We start from the raw sequence: 24,916 nt of genomic DNA, 5'->3' as shown, positions 1-24,916 counted from the left end.
GTTGGAGACAGGCTTGCAAAGCACCTTTCTTTTTAGGGCCAAAGGCTGCTACTGCAACAGAGTGTGCCAGCACATGAGGGGCTGAGAGGTCAAGGACCACACTCCACAAAAGCGCCTGGGGCAGGTGGGTCTCAGAGTCCCACTGTGTCCATCTTGTTTTTCCTTCTTCCTCCAGGCTGGAGGGTTCTGGCCAGCAGGGGTATAGGGCTGCCAGTGTGACCATGTGGGAACTGCATCCTTCATCCTAAGACCTGAGCTGGCAGAGGCCCTCATCAAGCCCACCCACTTCCTCATTGGAAACCTAGAGACATGGTGCCCACTCTGCTGGTGGGGATGGGCTGGGAAGTGCAGTGTAGACACCAGCAGAAAAATGGAAACAGGCCCTGGCCAGCAGCTGCAAGGCTCCCCAACAACGGGATCACCAGGATGCATGTGCGGTCTTGGGGCCTGTGAGCTACACACTACTATGGAGTCCAATATTCATTGCTCTGGAAATCCAGTTTTCCAGGACACTTGCAAAACAAAGTCATGAATTTTTGGGTTCATGCAGATCCAAGCAGACACTGGATGCCAGGTGTCACAGGTTTCAGGAGTTAGCAGGGGATGTTCCATATGCTGAGCAGCAGATCAATGAGCTCCCCTGTATGTCTCCATTCTTCCTTACTCTCTGCTGCTGCAAGGCAGCTGTCATTCCATGATACTCAGGTTTTAATGAATTCCTTCCTCACCTCGTACTCTTGACTTCACTGCATCTGCAAACCAAATTCCTCCCCAACAGGAGTGACAGAGATAGCTTGCATTAGCATCCAGGAGTTGGTGTAACAAAGTACCACAAACGTAGGAAATCAGTGCCTCACTAAAGCGTGAACTGGGGGTATTGGCAAGATGGGGCTTTCTAAGGGCTTGCAGGGAGAAGTGTGGGTGCCTCTGTGCTCCCTGTGGGACCCCTGGGTGTTCCTGGGCCTATAGAGGATCATCTCATTGAGTTCCCCCATTATCCTCCCCCTATATTTGCCCATGTGTGATGGGTGGAGGCCAGACTGCAGCAAGCCTGGGAGTAGAGCACCCAGGCTCCGAGCACTTGGTTGCCATTCCCTGGAGTACCGGGCAGAGCACACTGGGGCGCACCCTCCGGTATTGTGGTGTAGCTGCAAAGATGGCTCTCGAGTAGCTTAAGCAATGCGTGAATGTGCTGGAGGGGCCATGGACACCTGGAGAAGCAGGGAACCGTGCATAGCTGAAAGGAAAGGCCGATCTAGGCCTGGAGCTGGGGGCACGGGCTGGGGCACTGGGCCACCTCCACCTGCTCCTTTTCTGCTTGGTCCTCACTGCAGAGCGTGTGCACACCGTTCGTGCAGCCGCTGCAGGGACTGCGCACCTGGGGCTGCCTTGCAGAACACGGAGGGTTTGGCGTGGCCGGGCGGTGCATCATCTTGCAGAGTCGGGTTTGGGGGATGGAGAGTGAGGGGCTGGCGGTGGGTGCCAAACGCCAAAAGTGCTTATGCTCCCTAACGGAGCCACTAGACGCGGTCAGCAGGGTTGACGGTTGAATGTCAGCACCATAAGCAGAAATTGCTCCTTGCTCGCTCTGGAGAATGACGGTACCCTAATGTCAGGATTGGGAGCGAAGTTTGAGGGGCGAGGACATGGCGCCCCAACCCACCCAGGCTGGGGAGGCATCAGGTCCCTGGAGCCACGCCTGTGGGGTCGAGATGCGCTTGCGGGCCTGTGAATGGACGAGCGCGAACCTGCACGTCAGGTCTTTAGTGAGCCGCCAGCCCTTCTCCGTCTTTTTCCGTTACTTCCCGTCTCTCTCCGCCATTCTCCGTCTCTTTCCGTCAGTCTTCGTCGTCCCTCGCCTCTCCCGTCAATCTCCGCCTCTCTCCGTCAGTTTCCGTCCCTGTCCGTCATTCCCCGTCTCTCTTCGCTATTCTCCGTCTCTTTCCGTCAGTCTTCGTCATTCCCCGGCTCTCCCCGTCAATCTCCGTCTCTCTCCCTCTCTCTCCGTCAATTTCCGTCCCTGTCCGTCATTCCCCGTCTCTCTCCGCCATTGTCCGGCTCTTTCCGTCAGTCTTCGTCATACCCCGCCTCTCCTCGCCAATCTCCGTCTCCGTCAATTTCCGCCTCTGTCCGTGATTCCCCGCCTCTGTCCGTCTCTCCCCGCGCAGGTCTGCCGGTGGCTCTCCGTAGATTCCTGTGTTCACAGGCGCACGGTTCGCTCTGCTCCTGGCGCGTCCTGCCTCTGTGCTGAGGCGCAGAAGCTCGTAGCTGGGTCAGCCGCCCGTTGCTGTCTGCGTGTCTGTCCCTTCTGCCCTGCAGCCTCCCCCCGGGGGCTCCCTTCCGGTCCGTCCCCGCGCCGCTCTGGGCTCCGTTACCTGCTGGCACCCCGGGAGAGGCTCGGCTCGCTCCCTGTCCCCCATTTCTGGGATCCCTCCTATCGTTGGCGGGCGGTTTCCCGTCCTGTCGCTGTGCCACCTCCCCGCCCACACCGCCTGGACTCAGGACAACTCCTGCCTTCCTCCTGCGGCTCCCTCACCCTCAGCCCCGTGCTCTTCGCCGGGCTCCTGGACTGCGGGCGGCGGCGGAGCTACCATCACCAGGGCGGCGGGGAGGGAATTCTAGGGGTCAGGGTTAGGGTGCGGGTTTGGGAGGGGTGGTAGGGTTAGGGTGCGGGTCAGGGAACAGGTACTGGTCAGGGTATGGGTTAGGGTATCTGTGGGAGCTGCATGTGCTCAGTGGACCACGCAGGGGAGTGTGTGTGTGTGTGTGTGTGTGAGTGTGTGTGTGTGTGTGTGTCACAGTCTGTGTTGCCAATCTGAAAAGAAACACCTGCAGAGAGGCAACCTAGAGTTTAGTTGGGATTACATAATTTCAGTTTGGAGAGCACAGATTCAGGTAGGTACCCAAATCGTGTTCCCAGTTGTAGGGTGAAACAAGGGGTCCTATGAGAAAAAGGAAGACGGGCAATTAAATGAACTAAAAAGAGAAAAGAACTTTCTGTGGGTGTTAAGATAAGCCGATCTACTCTGTGTTGCATATTGGCCACTGAGTCTATCTGGTGGAAGTCCACATCCATCACACTTGTGATCAGATGCCTGTTCTCCTGCTGGCCACTCAAACAATGGCTGTTTTGCGCATTCCAAACGTTTTGGCCCAGTTCAGACAAAGGTGGGTGAGGCGGCTTCTCGCCAGCTGCCGCTCCACCTCCGTTCTGACATGGCTTCAGTAGTGCCCGTCTTTCACAAAGTTCACGCACCTAGCTATAAAGATTTGTGTGTGGAGCTTCCGACATCCACACCAAGCTGCAGGTCTCCAACTTGATCCATGATCACATAGATCTTGTAACCTTCTCCCCTTGTTTACCTGTAACTTCTGCCTCCAACAGGGAGAAACCTGGCTCCAACTATGTGTCACTTACATAATCCACTGTTCATCCTAGATTACAGATGTAGTGTTTTCAGGGTTGTCAGCAAGGACCTGCATTGAAATAGCTGATAAAACACAGTCCCCTATCTGTGTACAGTACGTTTTCCCTTTAGTCAACAGATTCTGTTCATTTCCCAGTTTCCTTAGGTCTCACCACCAACAGTGAGCTTTCCCCCAGACATTTCTAATACAGTTAGATTCTTTGTTAAATTTTGTATTCCACCCTTGGACACTCTCACATCCTAACTGACTTAATTTGAATAGATTATGATTTAATTGTTGGGCCCTAAGGATCTATGGGTTTAGACAAACACATAGTGGCCAGTGTCCCTCACTGGAGTGTCCCATGGGACACTCCAGACTCCCCACCATGACCCATTTACTGCCTCCATAGCTGTGCCTTGTTCAGAGTGTCATGTACACGGGGTCCCACAGTGTGTGGCCTCTTCAGGTTGGCTCCTGTCACTTAGCATCATGCACACAGATTCACCCACGTCTCTGCACGGGTTGGCAGTTCCTTCCTTTCTGTTGCTGAATAGTTTCCATTCCTTGTGTAAGGGAGGCAGAATATCCCCCCTGCCCTTCTCGGTTCCTGCCTGAGACAGCTGCTCCTCCTGCCCACAATAAAGAATGCTCAACAGGAGAAAAGCAGACAGAAATGTAATGACATGTATACTTCCCGTGTGCATGGGAGATACCCAGGAACACTGAGTAGCTCCCCAAAACGACCCAAGTTACCACCTTAAAAGCTATCTTCAGCTAAAAACCAGAAAGGTGTTAGGGAAGGAGGGAAGCTAGGTTACTGGGAGGTTATCAGGCAAAATAGGATAAACACAAGTACATGGTTGTCATGCAAATTTGAACTGAGGCCAAACTCCACTGATAAAAGTTTCTATAGATTTGGTTATCCTTCCTTTCCTAGTACAGAGGGAGGCACCCTTACACATGTGGATTTCCTGCATAAAAGCAAATGCTCCTCATAACAGGGCAGCTTTTCAATTTCCAGAGATTATCCTATGCTTTTAAAAATAGTTAATCAGCTGAACATAATCCTGTTCCAAAGAGGCATAGTCTGCCCCCCTTCCCGTGGGTGTACCACAATTTGCGTACCCATTCATCTACCGGAGAACATTCTGACATCTCTAAGTTTTTAGTCATTGTGCTGCTGCATAAAATTGCATGATGGTTATGGCTGGGATAGTGTTTCAAAGCAGTTGTTTAAATATGGGAGGTGCACCTCTGGGATCCTAAGGTGAGAATCTTTTTCTAATGGTAAAATATTTTTTAATGGTTCTTTTTTGTTTTATGGATTTCTGTATATCTTGAGTACGAATCCTTTATCAAATACATATTCTGTAAATATTTTCTCCCAGTTTCCGTCTTGTCTTTGGGTTCTCCGAACAAGGTCTTTTAGAGTAGACAATTTTAATTATATAAAGCCCACGTGATTATTTTTCTTTTGTGGATAGACTTTTGGTGTTGACTGTTAAAAGTCATCAGCAAGATTGTGTAGGTTTTCTAGCTTTTAACTAAAATTTTTATAATTTTACATCTAAAATTTGTCTATGGACAATTTTGAGTGAGTTTTGGTGTAAGCTGTAAAGCCTGTGTCTACCTTCCTTTCAGTCCGTACGGTCTCCAACGAATTGGAGAAGACACGGAACAGTCCTGCCCATTGGGAGTTTGAATTAACAAAGATTTGTGGTTCATCCGTTTAACCACGAGGTGGCGCCTCTGCTCCTATCAGGCCCCGGGACTGCCGCTCTCCTAATGGGAGCCGGGATTCCTTGGGCTCCGCTGCGGCCCCGGGACCCCGCCGGCCGCGTCCGCAGTGACAGCTTGGTTTCCTCCGGAGCCGCGGGACAGAAAGGTGAGGAGAGGCTTCTCGTGCACTGCCTGCCAAGCGCTCCCCTACAGGGGCCGGGGGAGGAAAGGCCTGCAGCGGGGAACGGGGTCTTCGCGGAGTTTGGGGGCACGGCGGGCGCGGGTGATTTTGGGCTGCAGGCGTGGTGGGCGGTGCTCGGGGCGAGTTTGGGGCGCGGGTGAGTTCGGGCCGGGGCACGGCGGGGCTGAGGCGGGTGCGCGGCGCCCAGCGCGTCCCCAGGAGCCTGTGTCTCCGCGCCACGCGCCCCGGGCCCTGTGTGGCGGGTGGATTGGCCGCACCTGTGGGACACCCTCCAGCTCCAGGCTTCCTTCCTAATGAGGCTCTGAGACGGGAGTGGGTTCAGGGAACTTGGCTGCTGAGGCGGCCTGTTTACCGGGGCCGCAGCTCTTGCTGTGCGCCGAGCACACCAGGCGGTTTCCTGGGAAGGGCCCCCGGGGAGGGGGCCGCCTGGGAGACCCCTGAGGCGCATTGAGGTGCTGACCCAGCCTGGCTCCCCAAGGACGGCCCCTACCCACGGCCTGGGACCAGGGCTTCGTGGTCGGCTCCTCAGGCAGAGCGGGTTTGGGGGGGCTGAGGTTGCCCGGTGCCTGTTTCCACACCAGCATCTGCCTCGGCGCCACGCGGGGTCTCAGTTGCTGCAGCACCGCAGTGTAGTGGGAAGTCTGGGCACGACGCCCCAGCTCTGCTTTCCAAGGATGGTTGTGGGGATGGGGTCCTATGGGGTTCCATCCAGCCTGTAAGGTGTCTGCTTCTGTGAGAAGTGCGATGGAATTTCAGTGGGGGTGGCACGGATTCTGCACGTTGCTGTGGGCAGAGAAGACTTGTCATAATCTAATTCTTCCCATCCACGTCCGCAGCGTCCACAGTTTTCAGATCTCAGGCCTCCTGTGTCCTTGGTTAAGTTTCTTCTTAGGTACTTGTAACTCCAGGGGAAATTTCTGGGGCAAAGTACCTTTGAACCGAAATCAGTCAAAGGGAGAAATAAAGTGGGAGAAACCAGTTTATTACTTACTAGCAGCCATACACTACTGCTCGCCAGTGTCTCTCACAACCTGGCAGAAGAAGGGGCCCCACCCAACTTCTCCAGTCCAGATATGCCCTCCCTCACCCTTGTAATTACCTGTTGATATAGAGATGGACTACTTCTCTCCACCCCTTGGAAATCACCTACTGATGAGATGCACTGAGGCCAGGCAAGAGATTCTGGAAATACTGCAATTTTACCCACAACACTTTATACTTTATGATGCAGTTTTAAAGGGCATTGCTTTCTTAATCTCTCTGATGGTAGGTTATTAGTGAATACAAGCAACCTATTTTTTTATGTTGGTTTCGTATCTTAGAAGTTTATTGAATTCATTTTTAGTTCTAATAAGGTCTTTGGTGGAGGGTGTGGGAAACTGGAATTCTAAAATCCCACTGTTTGTACAGCAGGTCATCCCAATGCCTAAGGCCCAGGGGCTACAGGGGATCCTCTAATGACTCCTGGACCCCTGTAAGGTGAGTAGCGCCTCCTTCGGGTGAACTGGATGGGGAGGGCTTGGCCCCTGTTGATGTGGTGTGATGCTTTTCTCATGGTTGTTTTGCAAAGTAAATTAATTTCCAGCAATTTCAAGCATACAGAAAACTTGCAGTGTCAGTACAAATTCTCTTTATACTGAATTCCCCAGCACCTCACTTTACCACAGTTGCCACGTCACACAAAATGCTGGAGTGCCTACCCTAAACAGGGACACATTCCCAGGGAACCACCACCTGACCCCAAAAGAGGGAAGTCTTAGGGTCTCCACATGATAATCCAATGCACAGACCCACCGCAGCTGTCACCATGCGCCCCAGCTGTGTGCACACGGATTTCTATCCTGAGGCAGTTTCCTTTTTATGGAACTGTTCCCGAGACTTTACCTCAGGTGGGCTTTCCAGGACCCCACATAAGTGGGATCACATAATATTTGTTCTTCTTTGAGGGGTGCATTTCACTGAGCATAAAGGTTTTAGGGTCCATCTGTGTAGCATGTTCTAGGACTCCTTGTTTACTTTGCTGTGTAGAAACCATATTTTTTTCATGTGTCTCTGGACACCCAGGTCGTCTCCACCTTTTGGCTGTTGTGAGTCATGCAGCTGTGAACATGGGTGTGCAAATATCTAAGTCCCTGATTTCATGTCATTTGAGCAAATGCCCAGAAATGGAATTGCTAATCATATGTTAATTCTGTGCTCGAGTTTCTGGGGATGCCCGCCCCCACTGTTTTAATTAATTAATTAATTAATTTTTATTAAGGCATGATTGATATACACTCTTATGAAGGCATGAAAAACCAATGTGGTTACTACATTTACCCATATTATCAAGTCCCCACCCATACCCTAATGCAGTCACTGTCCATCAGTGCAGTAAGATGCCACAGATCCACTATGTGCCTTCTCTGTGCTACATTGTTCTCCCCATAACCCCCACACCATGTGTACTAAACATAATACCCCTCAATCCCATTCTCCCTCCCTCCCCACCCACCCTCCCACACCCATCCCCTTTGGTAACCACTAGTTCATTCTTGGAGTCTCCGAGTCTGCTGCTATTTTGTCCCTTCAGTTTTGCTTCATTGTTATACTCCATAAATGAGGGAAATCATTTGGCATTTGTCTTTCTCCGACTGACTTATTTCACTGAGCAAAATGTCCTCCAGCTCCATCCATGTTGTTGCAAATGGTACCCACACACCGTTTTCAAAGCAGCCTTGGACCATTTTTCTTTATTTCTATATTTGGCAGAATAATGCAGTTTATGGATCAACCCTGTTTTGTTCATCCATTCACCCCTTGAAGGGCATTTGAGTTGTTTCTACCTTTTTGCTGTGGTGAGAAGTGCTGCCAAGAACTCATGGGCCAGTTTCTGTTTGAACAGTTTTTTCATTTCTTTGGGGTATTTATCTAGGAGTGTGTGTTTAGCCACAATTAGGTAATTGTATTATATATTATGAGGAAATGCCAAGCTGTTGTATACAAGTTGCATGTTTTATATTTCCACAAGTAAGGGTTAGGGGCTCCAATTCTTCTACATTCTTGGCAACATGTGATTTTGAATATTTCTGAGTATGGCCACTGCTGTGTGCTTGCAGGGGCTGGTCACTGTGGTTTAATTTGCATTTCCATAGCAAGTAATGCTGTGTTCATGTGCTTGTTGAACGTTTGTATGTCTTCCTTGGAATTTTTCATCCTCTCTAAACATTTGGGTGTTGTCTTGTTGCCTTGTACAAGTTTGTGGTGTTTTCTGGGTTACAGGCTCTTGTCAGATGTACAATGTGCAGATATTTTCTTCCATTCTGTGACTGTTTTTCACTTTCTGGTTGGTAACTTTTGATGCAGAAAAGTTTTTAATTTGGGGGAACTCTAATTTATGCTTTCTTCTGTTGCTTGTCCTTTGGTGTCAGATCTGAGAAACCATGGCTAAATCCAAGGTCATGAATGTTTATCCTCATGTTTTCTTCTAGAGTCTATACTTTTACCTATTATGTAAGCCCTTTGTTTTGAGTTAATTTTTGTATGTGACATGAGTTAAGGGTTCAGTTTCATCCCTCCGTACATGGACAGTCATTTGCCCAGCACCGTTTGCTGAAAAGACCATTCTTTCCCTAATTTAATGTTGTCCACCCTTGTTAGAAAGCAATTGACTGTAGATGGTTGGGGTCACTTCTGGGCTTTCCACTCAGTTTTGTTGATCTATACATACAGTTGACCTTTGAACAACACGGGGGTTTGTGTAGCTGACATCCCACAGAGTCAGAATCCACATAAAATATCTCACTCCCCCAAACTTAAGTATTATCCTAAATCTGATTGCCTATTTTGACTGAAAGAGTTACCAATAATATAAACAGTCAATTAACACATATTTTGTACATGATACATGTTTTGTGCTGTATTCTAATGGTAAGGTAAGCTAGAAAAAAGCAAATGTTTCAAATCATCTTAAGCCTTTAAACATTTTTTCTATATATTTGTGGAAAAAAATCCCCTCAAGTGGACCTGGGCAGTTCACACCCCTGCTGTCCATGGGCCAGCTGTGTATGTTTATGCCAGTGTCACAGTGTTTTATTTACTGTTACTTTGTACTAAGATTAGATATTGGGGGCCATGAGCATTCAGCTTTGATTTTCTTTGTCAAGATTGTTTTCAAGGGCTCTTTGGGTTCCCTTGAAATTCCACGTGTCAGGATCAGCTGGTACATTAAAGCCTGTGAATTTTCAAAGAAATCACGTTGACTCTGTAGGTTGCATTTGTGTCATTGCCACCTTAACAGTATTTAAGTATTTCCATCAACATGAGTAGACTTTACATGTATTAAATCTTTCTTAGTTTTAAAATTATCAATGTTTTATAATTTTCAATATACAACATTTGCACCTTAAGTCTATTCTTAGTATTTTATTAATGATCACATTATTTAATGTGTAATTTTAAAAAAGACAGGCTTCTCCTCTGAGCACAAGGCTCTTTCCATCATCCTGGGGGAGGGGCCTTCACTCCCCACCCAGAGCTGCAAACAGACAGTTAGAGACACAGCCTGTCAGACCCTCAAATAGCCGTGGAAGCTGATACTTGTCACTATAGCTAAATTGGCCTTTCAGTTGGAATCTCAGTCTGTACATCTTGTGGTCACATGTTATACGTTGTATTTTTTGTATAACTCAATTTAGTTTCTGTTTTAAATCCTCCTCCTCCTGGGATAGTGGAAACACAACTTCCCAACCCTCTCCCTGGGATGTGCTACCATGAACATGGAAGTACAGTAGAAAAAAACGTATGTTGGTCTGTGCCTCAATCCTGACACTGGGCTCCTAAAGCTCTGGGGATTTCCTGAGTAATAGAGGCATCTTTTGTTCTAAGTAGGTGGTTCTGGGTGGGTTCTGCTGGGGGTGTCTGACAGGCAGAAAGCCCAAGCCATGATTAGAAGCTTGAGATTTTCAGTCTCACCCCTCCATTCTCCAGAGAAAGTGGAGGGGATAAAAATGGAGTTAATAATACCTCATACCAGTGTCTCAAAATATGGATTTTGGAGAACTTCCAGGTTGGCGAATGCATCCATGTTGTGTACTGGGAGGGCGATGCATTCCAACCCCACAGGGAAGAACAAAGCCTTCTGCTGGCCCAAGGCCGATACCTTCATAATCCCAACGAAGCTGTTGGAAACCATTTCTCACGTGGGGTAGACCTGTAACCTCCAGTGATCAAGGCACCAGCTTCACTGGGCAAATCACTGTACAGTTCACTGTACAAGTCATAGTGAAATGTAGTGGATGTACCCCAATTTGCCAAAGCATTCATCTTCTGAAACACATCCTGATTTCTTTAAGTTTTCAGCCTTTATGAATAGAGCTATTGTGTAAAATTGCATGGTGGCATTTTTGGGGCATAGTTTTTCAAAGCAGTTGTCTGAATACTGGTGATGTAATTCTTGGATGTTAACGTGAGACTTTTTTTAAAATTGTAAAATATTTTTTTATTTTATTTTATTTATTTTTTATTTATTATTATTTTTTTGAGAGTGCATCTCTCATATTTATTGATCAAATGGTTGTTAACAACAATAAAATTCTGTATAGGGGACTCAATGCACAATCATTCATCAACCCCAAGCCTAATTCTCAACAGTCTCCAATCTTCTGAAGCATAACGAACAAGTTCTTACATGGTGAACAAGTTCTTACACAGTGAATAAGTTCTTACATGGTGAACAGTGCAAGGGCAGTCATATCACAGAAACTTTCGGTTTTAATCACACATCATGAACTATAAACAATCAGGTCAAATATGATTATTCGTTTGATTTTTATACTTGATTTAATGTGAATCCCACATTTCTCCCTTATTATTATTATTATTAATAAAATGCTGAAGTGTTAGGTATATGCAAGATAAAGGTAGAAAACATAATTTAGTGCTGTAAGAGGGCAAATGTAGATGATCAGGTGTGTGCCTATAGACTAAGTATTAATTCAAGCTAGACAAGGGCAACAAAACATCCATGAATGCAGAAGATTTCTCTCAAAACAGGGTGTGTGTGTGGTTCTAAGCCTCACCTCTGTTGATCCCCAATTATTCACCTGATGCCCCCCCTGAGACTGTGCCTGTCTAGGTTGTTCCTCCCTTGAGGAATCTTACCCATCTCTGGCTAACCAGTCATCTTCCGGGGCCATACAGGGAAATGTAAATTTGGTAACTGAGAGAGAAGAAATATTCTTTGAAAAGGTTAGCTTTTTACTTCTTTGCATATTTATGCCCTGTGGCTTCTCTGCCCAGCATTTGTCTTGAGATATCTTTACCACTTGGAAGAATTATGATACTCGGTAATTTCGATATGAGGCATGAATTCTACTAAAGGGTTGTAATTAGGAAGGAAGAAGAAAAGGTATAGAAGTAGCAGATAGAAGGAAACATGGGAAGATTGATTATTTTTTTTTCATATCGTCTTGTAGAGTAACATATGCATGTATAGGTTTTAAACTACTAATTAAATTGTGTACACACATTAACATAATAGGAATACAGCTACCTAACAAAAGCAGACCTACAATTACCAGCCATATCCAGTGAAACCAAAAAAACCAGTTAGGCACCCTAGGCATTTGTGAAAACTTATCAATGATATGATGGATATTGTCTAACTGAATTTGAATAGTTTGAGAAAAATCGGATAAATTAAAACAACACATTCCTGGGAACTGTTCACATCTCATATGTTCTTTTAACAGTAGATAGTCTATAGTCGCACGATTTTGGAGTGCTGCAACTTGCACTTCTCCTAATTCTTGGTTGAGTTCCAACAGTATAGATCCAGTCAAATTTGTTGTTTTACTGTATGCACAGGCCAGCTTAGATATCTCCTTCTTCATTCCAATGGCAAGTCCAGGAACCAGTCGGATGAATGCAGCTACAACTGCAACAGGGCCAGGATCTTTGTTGAAGTTTTTTGATGATCATCTTCTGGAATGACTCTTCCAGAGAATGTTGATGTTGGAAGTTCTTCTTCATATCGTATCTTAATTCATTTTATGGGTAGCCAAGTTAGGCTTTGATCCTCTGTATAAACACAAACAAACCCCCTGCCCACACTTTGATATGCCCTTTATACCATTATGAAGAACCTATTGGAGATCATCACCCAGGAACTGCCTTTTTTTCTTTTTTTTAAGAAAAAGGAATATTATCATAAAAATGTACTTCCATAGCTGATCATCTGACACCCTTTAAATGATCAAAATTAAGGATATTCAAAGCATGCATTAATTGGTGATTTGCAGTTAGTTTTATCCTATCAGGGAGTAATCCCCCTTTTCTTTATTTTTTTTATTATTAATCTACAATTACATGAAAAACATTATGTTTACTAGGCTCTCCCCTATACCAGGTCCCCCCCACAAACCCCCTTACAGTCACTGTCCATCAGCATAGCAAAATGTTATATAATACTACTTGTCTTCTCTGTGTTGTACAGCCCTCCCCTTTCTCCCACCCCCCATTATGCATGCTAATCATAATATCCCCTTTCTTCTCCCCCCACTACCCACCCATCCTCCCCAGTCACTTTCCCTTTGGTACCTGTTAGTCCATTCTTGGGTTCTGTGATTCTGCTGCTGTTTTTTTCCTTCAGTTTTTCCTTTGTTCTTATACTCCACAGATGAGTGAAATCATTTGGTATTTCTCTTTCTCTGCTTGGCTTATTTCACTGAGCATAATACCCTCTAGCTCCATCCATGTTGTTGCAAATGGTAGGATTTGTTTTCTTCTTATGGCTGAATAATATTCCATTGTGTATATGTACCACATCTTCTTTATCCATTCATCTACATATGGACGCTTAGGTTGCTTCCAATTCTTGGCTATTGTAAATAGTGCTATGATAAACATAGGGGTGCATCTGTCTTTTTCAAACTTGAGTGCTGCATTCTTAGGGTAAATTCCTAGGAGTGGAATTCCTGGGTCAAATGGTAGGTCTATTTTGAGCGTTTTGAGGAACCTCCATACTGCTTTCCACAATGGCTGAACTAATTTACATTCCCACCAGCAGTGTAGGAGGGTTCCCCTTTCTCCACAACCTCACCAACATTTGTTGTTGTTTGTCTTTTGGATGGTAGCCATCCTTACTGATGTGAGGTGATAACTCATTGTGGTTTTAATTTACATTTCTCTGATAATTAGCGATGTGGAGCATCTTTTCATGTGTCTGTTGGCCATCTGTATTTCTTTTTTGGAGAACTGTCTGTTCAGTTCCTCTGCCCATTTTTTAATTGGGTTATTTGTTTTTTGTTTGTTGAGGTGGGTGAGCTCTTTATATATTTTGGATGTCAAGCCTTTATCAGATCTGTCATTTACAAATATATTCTCCCATACTGTACGGTACCTTTTTGTTCTATTGATGGTGTCTTTTGCTGTACAGAAGCTTTTCAGCTTTATATAGTCCCACTTGTTGATTTTTGCTGTTGTTTTCCTTGCCCGGGGAGATATGTTCAAGAAGAGGTCACTCATGTTTATGTCTAAGAGGTTTTTGCCTCTGTTTTTTTCTAAGAGTTTTATGGTTTCATGACTTACATTCAGGTCTTTGATCCATTTTGAATTTACTTTTGTGTATGGGGAAATACAATGGTCCAGTTTCATTCTCCTACATGTAGCTGTCCAGTTTTGCCAGCACCATCTGTTGAAGAGACTGTCGTTTCACCATTGTATATCCATGGCCCTTTATCAAATATTAATTTACCATATATGTTTGGGTTAATTTCTGGAGTCTCTAATCTGTTCAACTGGTCTGTGGCTCTGTTCTTGTACCAGTACCAAATTGTCTTGATTACTATGGCTTTGTAGTAGAGATTGAAGTTGGGGAGTGTGATCCCCCCTACTTTATTCTTCTTTCTCAGGATTGCTTTGGCTATTAGGGGTCTTTGGTGTTTCCATTTGAATTTTTGAATGATTTGTTCCAGTTAGTTGAAGAATGTTGCTAGTAATTTGATAGGGATTGCATCAAATCTGTATATTGCTTTGGGCAGGATGGCCATTTTGATGATATTAATTCTTCCTAGCCACAAGCATGGGATGAGTTTCCATTTGTTAGTGTCCTCTTTAATTTCTCTTAAGAGTGACTTGTAGTTTTCAGGGTATATGCCTTTCACTTCTTTGGTTAGATTTAATCATAGGTATTTTATTCTTTATGATGCAATTGTGAATGGAGTTGTTTTCCTGATTTCTCTTTCTATTGGTTCATTGTTAGTGTATAGGAAAGTCACAGATTTCTGTGTGTTAATTTTGTATCCTGCAACTTTTCTGTATTCTGATATCAGTTCTAGTAGTTTTGGAGTGGAGTCTTTAGGGTTTTTTTTATGTACAATATCATGTCATCTGCAAATAGTGACAGTTTAACTTCTTCTTTACCAATCTGGATTCCTTGTATTTCTTTGTTTTGTCTGATTGCCATGGCTAGGACCTCCAGTACTATGTTAAATAACAGTGGGGAGAGTGGGCATCCCTGTCTTGTTCCCGATCTCAGAAGAAAAGCTTTCAGCTTCTTGCTCTTCAGTGTAATGTTGGCTGTGGGTTTATCATATATGGCCTTTATTATGTTGAGGTACTTGCCCTCTATACCCATATTGCTGAGAGTTTTTATCATGAATGGATGTTTAATTTTGTCAAATGCTTTTTCAACATCTATGGAGATGATCATGTGGTTTTTGTCTTTCTTTTTGTTGATGTGGTGGATGATGTTGATGGATTTTTGAATGTTGTACCATCCTTGCATCCCTGGAATGAATCCCACTTGGTCATGGTGTATGATCCTTTTGATATATTTTTGAATTCTGTTTGCAAATATTTTATTGAGTATTTTTGCATCTACATTCATCAGGGATATTGGTCTGTAATTTTTTTGTTTGTTTGGGTCTTTGTCTGGTTTTGGTATCAGGGTGATGTTGGCTTCATAGAATGAGTTTGGGAGTATTCCCTGCTGTTCTATTTTTTGGAAAACATTACGGAGAATTGGCATTATGTCTTCTCTGTGTGTCTGATATAATTCCGAGGTAAATCTGTCTGTCCCGGGGTTTTGTTCTTGGGTAGTTTTTTTGATTACTGTTTCAATTTCTTTGCTCGTAATTGGTTTGTTTAACTTTTGTGTTTCTTCCTTGGTCAGTCTTTGAAGGTTGTATTTTTCTAGGAAGTTGTCCATTTCTTCTAGGTTTTCCAGCTTGTTGGCATATAGATTTTCATAGTAGTCTTTAAAAATTCTTTGTATTTCTGTGGAGTCTGTCATGATTTTTCTGTTCTCATTTCTGATTCTGTTGATTTGTGTTGATTCTCTTTTTCTCTTAATAAGTTTGGCTAGAGGCTTATCTATTTTGTTTATTTTCTCAAAGAACCAGCTCTTGGTTTCATTGATTTTTGCTCTTTTTTTATTCTTCTCAATTTTGTTTATTTCTTCTCTGATCTTTATTATGTCCCTCTTTCTGCTGACTTTAGGCCTCATTTGTTCTTCTTTTTCCAGTTTTGATAATTGTGATGTTAGACTATTCATTTGGGATTGTTCTTCCTTCTTCAAGTGTGCCTGGATCACTATATACTTTCCTAAGACTGCTTTTGCTGCATCTCACAGAGGTTAGGGCTTTGTGTTGCTGTTGTCATTTTTTTCCATATATTCCTTGTTCTCTATTTTAATTTGTTCATTGATCCATTGATTATTTAGGAGCATGTTGTTAAGCCTCCATATGTTTGTGAGCCCTTTTGTTTTCTTTGTAGAATTTATTTCTAGTTTTATACCTTTGTGGTCTAAAAAGTAGGTTGGTAGAATTTCAATATTTTGGAATTTACTGAGGCTCTTTTTGTGGGCTAGTATGTGGTCTATTCTGGAGAATGTTCCATGTGCACTTGAGAAGAATGTATATCCTGTTGCTTTTGGATGTAGATTTCTATAGATGTCTATTAGGTCCATCTGTTACATTGTGTTGTTCAGTGCCTCCATGTCCTTACTTATTTTCTGCCCTGTAGATCTATCCTTTGGGGTGAGTGGCATGTTGAAGTCTCCTAAAATGAATGCATTGCAGTTTATTTCACCCTTTAGTTCTGTTAGTATTTGTTTCACATATGCTGGTGCTCCTGTGTTGTGTGCATATATATTTAGAATGCTTATATCCTCATTTTGGACTGAGCCCTTTATCATTATGTAGTGTCCTTCTTTATCTCTTGTTACTTTCTTTGTTTTGAAGTCTATTTTGTCTGATATTAGTACTGCAATCCCTGCTTTCTTCTCTCTGTTGTTTGCCTGAAATATGTTTTTCCATCCCTTGACTTTTAGTCTGTGCATGTCTTTGGTTTTGAGGTGAGTTTCTTGTAAGCAGCATATAGATGGGTCTTGCTTTTTTATCCATTCTATTACTCTGTGTCTTTTGATTGTTGCATTCAGTCCATTTACATTTAGGGTGACTATTGAAAGATATGTACTTATTGCCATTCCAGGCTTTATATTCGTTGTCACCAAAGGTTCAAGGTTAGCCTCTTTAGTATCTTACTGCCTAACTTAGCTCACTTATTGAGCTGTTGTATACACTGTCTGGGGATTCTTTTCTTCTCTCCCTTCTTATTCCTCCTCCTCCATTCTTCATATGTTGGGTGTTTTGTTCTGTGCTCTTTTTAGGAGTGCTCCCATCTAGAGCAGTCCCTGTAAGATGCCCTGTAGAGGTGGTTTGTGGGAGGCAAATTCCCTCAACTTTTGCTTGTCTCTGAATTGTTTAATCCCTCCACCATATTTAAATGATAATCGTGCTGGATACAGTATCCTTGGTTCAAGGCCCTTCTGTTTCATTGCATTAAATATATCATGCCATTCTCTTCTGGCCTGTAAGGTTTCTGTCGAGAAGTCTGATGATAGCCTGATGGGTTTTCCTTTATAGGTGACCTTTTTCTCTCTAGCTGCCTTTAAAACTCTTTCCTTGTCCTTGATCTTTGCCATTTTAATTATTTTGTGTCTTGGTGTTGTCCTTCTTGGGTCCTTTCTGTTGGGAGTTCTGTGTATTTCCATGATCTGTTCGATTATTTTGGGATGAATGGCATTTTAATCCACACACCAGTAAGGGTCATCTACCAAGGGAGATAGATCATTTGTTCTGTGTTTTATAACCTTCTTCAAAAGGGAGAGAAAGAAGCTAAATAAATTTCACTCTTAGAAGTTAATTAGAAATGTCAGATCAGGGCAATGGTAAAGTACAGCTTACTGTTTGGTGCCAGCTCTCATAAATACAATTGAGAAGCATAGTCTGGATGATTGTAAACAGAATTCAATTTATTCTGTTTTCTGTTTGGAGCCTGGTATTTTTTGTAACTAATTACATTTATATGATCTGTTCGTTAATTGTTCAGAGGCAGCTGGTCCAAAATAAATGGAGAAAATGATAGTAATTTGTATTTTTTTAATTGTAATTAAAGTTACAGTAACAAGTTTGAATCCTTACAATGTAGGGCAGTTATGTAACACTCTATTTCACTTAATGTGTTCATGGAAAGTAAAGAATGTTGACACATTGGATTTGTTCAATTGTCTAGAACTCTGAAGTTAGCTGGAGTTGTCAACACTTCATTGTGGAAAAAAAAGGAAATCATTAGTAAACATTGACAACTGACTTATTAAAACCCAAACAAAACTTCCTTTTTGAAGCAGTACACATTCAGTTTTAATCTCTTAGAATTAAAGAGGCACTTGGGCCTGTAAATCAAAAAAATGTTCAGTTTTAATAGTATAAGGAGGGATGAGTCATGTTTAAAAGATTTCAGCATCAGAATGGAAACAAAAGGTCCTCTGACATTGAGTTAACTAGAGAAATTAGTCTTGATAGCCTTAAAATCCAATTATGCAAATAAGTTGGGGTTTGTTTTTATTTAAAGTAAAGCCAATTGTATTGTTACTGACAATATGAGCCACCACACATTGAATATTATCACATGCTTTGGTCATTGTGTAAACTCTTCAGTCCTCACAATGACACTGTGGGCTAGTTCCCTAGGGCTGCCGTAACCACGTACCACAGACTGGGCAGCTCGATCAGCAGGCTTGTTCTTTCACAGTTCTGGGGTCGAATGCCCAGGTCAAGGTGTTGACAGTGATGGTTGGCTCTTCCTGAGGGCTGTGAGGGTGGCGTCACCCCAGGCCCCTTTCCTTGGCTTGTAGATGCCATCTTCCCCCTGTGTGTTCGTACCAGCTTCCTCTGTCCATGCCTGTGTCCACATTTCCCTCTTATAAGACACCAGTTCCATTACCTAAGGCCCATCCTAATGAGCTTATATAAAGTTAATCATCTCTTTAGAGATCCTATCTCCAAATATGGTCACATTCTGGAGATTCTAACTCTATGGATTTGAGGGTTAGGACTACAACATTGGAATTTTCAGAGAGGACCATGGAAGTCAACCAATGGAAGATCTATATTTCCCATTTTACAGCTGAGAAAATGGGCCTCAAAAGATTGCAACTCATCCTCCACCTCCAGATAGTGGTGGCAGAGTCTAGACTAATCAGATGTGTTGCCCATAATCACAGTCAGATGGGTCTTTTCCTGTCATTGTCCCACCCAATTTCGGGCTTCCTTCCACACTCCCAGGGGGTTTATTACCTTACACCCACTACTCCTCCCATTAGAGTAGGTAGACAGCACACGTAAGCAGGCAGGGGGAGGGGATGTCTGTCCAGTGCTTACATTCTGCACATTTCCTTGTGAGCTGTTCTTGTGCGATAAGGGCAGTGAGGGTATAGATAACAGACCAGCTGAAAATGGCTGGTTCCAACATGGAGAAGTTGACCTAAACCTCACCCCAAAATCATGCCCTCATTAACGATTAAATTGCACCTACCTGTACCATGACAGTCCCAGTATGAACCAAATATAACCAAAACTCCCCTGGATGTGAGGGTAGAGCAAGTCCAAACCCCAAAAAGACCTCACCTGTTCCCTCTGAAACCTGAGCCCACTTAGTGAATGTTCATCTCCCTTTACATAACAAAGGCCCTTATCGTTTCCTCAGTGCTACTTCCTCTGATATGCCCTCACCACCTCACAGGTCTGTATGTTCTCCTTTCTCTGAACTCCTAGTGCTCAGCTGCCTTTTTTGTCTTTTTTTCTTGAGTTCTTCCTCACAGGAGGCCAAGGACCCATCTCTGGTAACACTCTGGTCTCTAGTTTTCTCCCCATCTGCAGTCTCCACCTCCCCTTTTTCCATCACACTGATCCCCACCTTCCAAAACTCACATAAAACACCACTGGCTTCCTCTGAATCATTTACACTGTATCTCATAAAGTCTCTTGGAGCTTCCTGGGTATTGACCCACCACCCAATAAGTTAGACCAAGCAATGAGCTCGGGGGGAGGCTTGAAGAGACCTCCAGGGTGATGTGTGCTCATGCCTGCCAGCGTCTGCCTCACAGCTCACCTCCTTGGTGAGCGTTTCCCAGCCCCTCCGAGCCCCCAGCAGCTCACAGCCCCACAGGCCCAGGTGGACTTTTATCAGACACCAGAAATGCCTTATCATGGGCATTTATTGTCATATCTGCATCTCCACCATACGGTAAGGTAGAAACGGTGTTTTATCATCTCTGAATCCCCAGGGCTTAGCATTTTGCCTCGTAGTTACTGGTGAATATTTATTAATTGCCTGAATGAATGAATGATTTCCTGCCCTGTACATGAAAATACTTTCTCCACCCAGCTGAACGGTGCATACAATTACAATAGATATTATAATATGATATTTTTTTCTTTTGGTTCAAGAATTGGTGCTTATTAATGGATGAAGGCTCTTCAGATGTTTAAGCCTTAGGGGAGATGTATGGATGTTAGGAGAGATGATTGCTTAGGGGCCTAATAATGGATAAAGGAAGGGGAAGGTGCAGAAAGGTAATCAAAAGATGAAAGGCACTTTCCTCCACTTTCTTCTGAGCAGCAGCTCGTTGCCATAGCAACAGCAGCCATTTGTGGTACTTATTCCAGCTTCCTTCCTGCTGGTGAGGAGGAACTGAGAGCCACAACCTCTTCACACAGCAGGGCATTCTCCTGGCATCTCAGAGTGGAGCTGGGATCAGACTCGGGGAGATGCAGCTTGAGCTGGACCAGCACGGGCGGCCAAGGGAAAAAGCTGAGCTGCCAGGAGGTGAAGTGAAGGCTGCTGGGAGGTGGAGGCTGCCAGAAGGTGGAGGCCGACTCTCAGCCCGAGTTTCACAGGAGTTGGGGAGTCAGCTGCCATGTTGGCAAATAATCACGGTTGGGCAACAGCCCTCAGAGGAGATTCCCCAGAGATCTTCTGACTTAATTGGTTCTATATGACCTTCTGACTGCAAAATTGGGAGCTTCCAACAGCAATGGCAGTTTTCAAAGGGGAGCTGCTGACTCCAGTGGACACCCCACACAGCATTGTTTGCCAGAGCTTCCAATGACTTATTCTTGTCAACAGGGCCAGAGAATACTGTTCTAAACAGGAAATGAGAAGAACACCAGATCTGTGAATAGGAAATTGTGCATGAGGAGGAGTCTTTGTCTCTATAGTGTGGAATTTGTAGTTCTCCTGATCACATCAACAGCTTTATTGCAAGATATGCCAATTTCTGTAGCAGAAATATGACTTAAAAATGCCAAAAACCGGTTATCATTTTTTTATTGTGTCCTTTCTGCTTATTCTAAACCATCTCGAACCAACAGTCCTTTATTTGCAAGGATTGAGGAAAGACAGGAATTGGGGTAGTCCTGAATTACATTTGATAGATTTATTAATCAATTTTACTTATTTATTGAAGTGTAACAAACAACTGGAATTGAAGACATAAGGAAATTGTGAATTCACAGAAATATTGGAACTTACAGAAGTTTTCTGTTAAAGAGAGTTATCTGTTCTATTAACACCAAAGGAAAACTTCTCCAAACAATTCCTGGATCTGATCATGTCTCCCTGAGGAGCAGCACAGCAGGAACCTGTAATTCCATGGCAGCTCCCACCAAGTGAAGCCTCTCATTTTCAGCAGCAAGCCAAGGAATCTACTGAGCAGCCTGCTGTTGACATTTATCATTTGTCATTCTCACATCTGCTTCTCCAAGTATGATGCATTTAATAAACATGTTTATAAGCCAGTAATTTGTTTCTGGCACTATTTTTGCTTCTTTTTACACCAAAATTCATTCTTGGGGAGGAGATATGTTAATTGTCTCATTGTTAAGTGACCTTTCTTACTATGTTGTCATGAGATTTTACAGAGCATGCGAATAAGCATGGTCTAAGAAATCAAGCTGTAGGTTGGCATTTTAAACCACAACAGTCAGAAGTGAAGCATCCAGCCGAGGGGGTTGGAGGGAGCCCCCCTCAGAGCATTCCCTAAGGACATCCCAGAGTTAAATAGCATCAGGAAATTTCTCTGAGTGTCTCATGACCTCTAGATGACAGTGTGGTGTTTCATTTTAAGGCTATGTATTAAGGTGGAAAACCAAATAGAGCTAGTTCGATTTGGTTTATAAAATAGTCTATGAGTGAGGGGGGAGAAAAAGGAGGGAGGCTGAGAGGGAGACAGGTAGAGAAGACACAGTCTCTCAAGACCAGGCTTTAGCACCCCTCTGGCTCACCCACCACACTCTCTCACCTGCCCTTTTCATGGGGTGTCTTGAGTAATAGATGAGGTGGTCTCTGTGTAGAATTCATACAACAGCTCATGAAATGTCCTGAAGCAGATAGATGATGTAATAAGAAGTCTGCCGCCGAGCCCTGTCTTGGTGCTGTCCTTCATAAGATGCAGACTCATACCCTCCTTAGAGAGGAAGCCAGTACTGACACGGGGAGCAGGGAGTGCCACTTGAGATATTTGAGGTATTTATGTTCTGTGCCATGTTCCACACAGCTTGCTACAAGAAAGCATACACAAAAATGCCAACATACTGTGGTAAGAACAAAGAATCAGGGCTAGGACAAAAAACCTGATAGGAGATGAACACCCAGGGTTAGGGACTTATGTAAGGGACAAGCCAGAAGGATGAGGCTATGGCTACACTCGAGTCTTGTTTGGTTCTGTATTTCCTGGCAGGACAGTAAAGCAGGATGTGTTGCCCACATGTGGCACGAGCTGACCGGTGGAGCTGGCCTGCCAGCACATGCCCACCTCTCACCTCTGTGCTGCCTGTGGAGAAGACCTGCAGCTGGGGGCCCCGGCCTCAGGCCTCATGGCCTGTGAGAGCCTCTTGATGGTGGCATTTCAGCAGTGGCCTATTGGAGGCAATGGCTGAGGACAGAGCTTCAGGCCAGGGGCAAAGAAGGTCTTCAGGCATGCAAGGGTCTTCTGGTGCTCCAGGAGCAGCCTGACTCCCTCTGGTCCTGGCATGCACCCTGTGTTTAAGTGAGTACATGAGGAGAGAGAAAACATAGGGCTGCTTGAGAACACAGCCCAGCAGCCTTGTGATACAACAGGCCCTTTAAGAAGCTTCCAGAAAGAAATGGCCTCTGCCTTTGGCTCCTGGTGGGACCCCACCCCCCAGTGACTCAGGGGCCAGGAGGGACCCCACCCCCCAGTGATTCAGGGGCCAGGAAGCTTATACCCTGAAGCCCAGAGCCAAGGATAAATCCCATTGCTCCGCTGCCGACACTCCATTCTGTCTGAGTTTTCATTTAATGTCCAGCCCAAGACTGACATAATACCTTTCTATTTTTCATCCGGAGAGCAAATGTAAGGCTTTGAACAAGAGTAAAAAAAAGAGCCAAATGTGGCTATTATTCTTCGTTAAAACTTAGAGTGCCAAGGTCTAAACCCCAAGGAAGATGCTGAGGCCGCAGCAGAAGACTCACTGCCCAGGAAAGGCAGGGAGAGGCGGAGAGAAGCAGAGAACGACCACACCCCTGACCGTCTCTCTCTCTGACATTTTCCAGGTCTGGCTGTAGGGATCCCGGGCTGTGGCAGGAGTTCACACCATGTCCCGGAGGCCACATCTGTCACCCTGCAGCCCCCGCTGCTGCATCTCAAGGCCCGCTGTCTCGGCCACGTTCATGCCAGGAGGGATGATGTGGGTCCTGTCTGCGCAGGGGACCTGGGGAAACATCGCAGACTCACCACTAACAGAAACAAAAATTCCCTATCTCATTTACTCTTCACTCAGACCCCTTGTAAGGACCTCTCCACCCCCATTTTGTACATGAGGACATTGAGATTTAGAGAGATTACGTAGCTTTAAAGTGATTACAACCATTAAAAGATGTCTCAGGACGCAATCACGGTGCCTCCTGTCCTGGTGACGGTGGAAATGGCAAAAGCGCCCCCTTTAAAAAGACATGCGTTTCCTACATTTTCTAGTTGCTCCTGAGTAGCAAGGGAGTAGAAATCTCGAGTAGGTGCAAGGTAGTGGATGGAGGCAGAATGGCCCTGGGGGCGCCAGGTGGATGGGGGTTGCCATCAGTCCTCACGGCATCCCTGGGAGGCATCGGCATTTTCCCCATTCGCTCACAAGGGGCTGAGGCTTCTGCTCTGCATGGGCCTTAGGCCACATCGGCAGGAAATGGAGTTGCTGGAAGGGGAGACCTGCCCACTCTCATCAGCTGCCCCTGAACTCTCCCTCTCCTGGGATATGCCCCAAGCTGCACTGTGTGCCTATTATTTACTTAATGCTCATGGCAGCCTGCCTATGTGGTGTGTCACTGTGCATTTATAGTCACCTAATGTCAGAGCTTTGAGACTGCCGCATGAAATGCAGTCTCTTTACTTTTCCATCCTTGCATCGTTTCCAAGGTTTGGGCATTTTGAGAACAGTCAGGCAGGGGACACATTGTCCATTTTCACAGTATTTCAGTTCTGGGTCTGAAAGACCTAGATTAGAGGAGGAAAAAAAGTCATATAAAATGCAGAGAAGATTAAAGTTCTCTGTTTTTTTAAAAAAGAGAAAATGGAGAAAAGCTTATTTCTCATTTGATTCAACTAGCCTAGGTAACAAGCAACACCTCAGGTCACCTCTTAACATCACTCCACATGACTGCAGACAGCCTCCCCGGTGTCACCATTTGAGGCTGACACTGAGGTTATTCTAAATAAAACTTTAGTTTCTTCACTCCACCATGATAGAATTATGCGTCTGTACCTTTTATGACTTCATGTTCTTGAAATTAGCTGTGAATCAGGTATAAGCTTGCCTGGAGCTGGTGCATTTACTTGATATTATAAAGTGAAAGTCACGTGTGTAATACACATGTCTGAGTTGTGCTGTTCTGTAAAAGTTTGCAAATAGGTCCTTTTGAACCAAAGGGAAAGAAAATGTGGGATCTTCCTTTTGTGGGGCAAGGTAATGCTCAGAAGAATGTTGGGGGCTGGGTTCTGAACTCTGCCTCTGCTCCTAACAGTGGCATTCTGAGGCCCTGCTCTTGGGGAGGGTGAAGTGGTGAGCGTGGGCCTGAGAGACTCCCCGCTGATTGGCAGGGTTCTGGGTTCTGTGGGAGTGGGGGTGTTACTGCCTAACAATTCATTAATCTTTCCATCTGTTTTAGGCAGTTTTCTGGGTTTGTGTTATATTTAACAGTTTTAAAAAGTTGGTTTGCTTTAAAGAGGTGCCTCCTGTCCAGGTGAGGGTG

At 44.6% G+C, this 24,916-nt stretch overlaps 1 long non-coding RNA gene across 1 annotated transcript; it reads left to right on the top strand.

Moving 5' to 3' along the window:
* The first annotated feature begins 1,779 nt into the window (after positions 1 to 1,779).
* On the top strand, positions 1,780 to 24,336 carry LOC130682326 (uncharacterized). The gene is made up of 4 exons (XR_008995542.1): positions 1,780 to 2,343; positions 5,053 to 5,296; positions 6,743 to 6,811; positions 23,231 to 24,336. It is a non-coding gene; the product is annotated as an uncharacterized LOC130682326 (long non-coding RNA).
* The last annotated feature ends 580 nt before the right edge of the window (positions 24,337 to 24,916 follow it).

Source organism: Manis pentadactyla, unplaced genomic scaffold (assembly GCF_030020395.1).
Source record: "Manis pentadactyla isolate mManPen7 unplaced genomic scaffold, mManPen7.hap1 scaffold_164, whole genome shotgun sequence".
In the NCBI taxonomy this organism is placed as follows: Eukaryota; Metazoa; Chordata; class Mammalia; order Pholidota; family Manidae; genus Manis; species Manis pentadactyla.
Note: the sequence above shows the minus strand (reverse complement) of the source record. Positions and strands in the feature narration are given on the sequence as shown.